This window comes from Neophocaena asiaeorientalis, unplaced genomic scaffold (assembly GCF_003031525.2).
Source record: "Neophocaena asiaeorientalis asiaeorientalis breed wild unplaced genomic scaffold, Neophocaena_asiaeorientalis_V1.1 scaffold540, whole genome shotgun sequence".
NCBI lineage: Eukaryota > Metazoa > Chordata > Mammalia > Artiodactyla > Phocoenidae > Neophocaena > Neophocaena asiaeorientalis.
The window spans coordinates 18171-20588 of NW_020172141.1; positions in this window are offsets into that span (position 1 = coordinate 18171).

Consider the following 2418-nt stretch of genomic DNA (forward strand, 5'->3'; position numbering starts at 1 on the left):
AATGGGAGAGGCCACGACAGTGAGAGGCCCGTGTATTGGAGAAAAAAAAAAAATGAAATCTTCCAACAAACAAAAGTCCAGGACCAGATGGCTTCACAGGTGAATTCTACCAAACATTTACGGAAGAGCTAACACCCATCCTTCTCAAACTCTTCCAAAAATTTGCAGAGGAAGGAAAACTCCCAAACTCATTCTATGAGGCCACCATCACCTGGATACCAAAACCAGACAGAGTTAGTACAGAAAAAGAAAATTACAGACCAATATCACTGATGAATGTAGATGCAAAAATCCTCAAGAAAGTACTAGCAAAGAGAATCCAACAACACATTAAAAGGATCATACACCATGATCAAGTGGGATTTATCCCAGGGATGCAAGGATTCTTCAATATATGCAAATCAATCATTGTGATACACCATATTAACAAATTGAAGAATAAAAACTGTATGACCATCTCAATAGATGCAGAAAAAGCTTTTGACAAAATTCAACACCAATTTATGATAAAAACTCTCCAGAAAGTGGGCACAGAGGGAACCTACCTCAACATAATAAAGGCCATATATGACAAACCCCCAGCAAACATCATTCTCAATGGTGAAAAACTGAAAGCGTTTCCTCTAAGATCAGGAACAAGACAAGGATGTCCACTCTCACCACTATTATTCAACAGTTTTGGAAGTCCTAGCCACGGCAATCAGAGAAGAAAAAGAAATAAAACGAATACGGATTGGAAAAGAAGAAGTAAAACTGTCACTGTTTGCAGATGACATGATACTATATGTAGAGAGTCCCAAAAATGCCACCAGCAAACTACTAGAGCTAATCAGTGACTTTGGTAAAGTTGCCGAATACAAAATTAATGCACAGAAATCTCTTGCATTCCTATACACTAACAGTGAAAAATCTGAAAGAGAAATTAAGGATACACTCCCATTTACCATTGCAACAAAAACAGTAAAATACCTAGGAATAAACCTACCTAGGGAGACAAAAGACCTGTATACACAAAACTGTAAGATACTGATGAAAGAAATGAAAGATGATAGAAACAGATGGAGAGATATACCATGTTCTTGGAGTTGAAGATTCAATATTGTGAAAATGACTATACTACCCAAAGCAATCTACAGATTTAATGCAATCTCTATCAAATTACCAATGGTATTTTTAACAGAACTTGAATAAAAAAACCTAAAATTTGTATGGAGACACAAAAGACCCCAAATAGCCAAAACAGTCTTGAGGGAAAAGAACGGAGCTGGAGGAATCAGACTCCCTGACTTTAGAGTATACTACAAAGCTACAGTAATCAAAAAAATGTGGCACTGGCACAAAAAGAGAGGTACAGATCAATAGAAAATGACAGAAAGCCCAGAGATAAACCCATGTACCTATGGTCAAATAATCTATGACAAAGGAGGCAAGGATATACAATGGAGAAAAGACAGTCTCTTCAATAAGTGGTGCTGGGAAAACTGCACAGCTACATGTAAAAGAATGAAATTAGAACACTCCCTAACACCATACACAAAAATAAACTCAAAATGGATTCAAGACCTAAGTGTAAGACAGGACACCATAAAACTCTTAGAAGAAAATATAGGAAGAACACTCTTTGACATAAATCACAGCAAGATGTTTTTTGATCCACCTCGTAGAGTAATGGAAATTAAAACAAAAATAAACAAATGGGACCTAATGAAAGTTAAAACCTTTTTGCAAAGCAAAGGAAACTACAAACAAGATGAAAAGACAACCCTCAGAATGGGATAAAATATTTGCAAACGAATCAACAAAGGATTAATCTCCAAAATATATAAACAGCTTATGCAGCTCAATATTAGAAAAACAAACAACCCAATTCAAAAATGGGCAGACCTAAATAGACATTTCTCCAAAGAAGACATATAGATGGCCAAGAAGCACACAAAAAGCTGCTCAACATCACTATTAGAGAAATGCAAATCAAAACTACAATGAGGTATCACCTCACACCACTTAGAATGGGCACCATCAGAAAATCTACAAACAACAAATGCTGGAGAGGGTGTGGAGAAAAGGGAATCCTCTTGCACTGTTGGTGGGAATGTAAATTGATACAGCCACTATGGAGAACATTATGGAGGTTCCTTAAAAAACTAAAAATAGAATTACCATATGATCCAACAATCCCACTACTGGGCATATACCAAACCATATACTCAGAGAAAGCCATAATTCAAAAAAACACATGCACCCCAATGTGCATTGCAGCAGTGTTTACAATAGCCAGGTCATGGAAGCAACCTAAATGCCCATCGACAGACAAATGGTTAAAGAAGGTGTGGTACATATATACAATGGAATATTACTCAGCCATAAAAAGGAACGAAATGGGGTCATTTATAGAGATGTGGATGGATCTAGAGACTG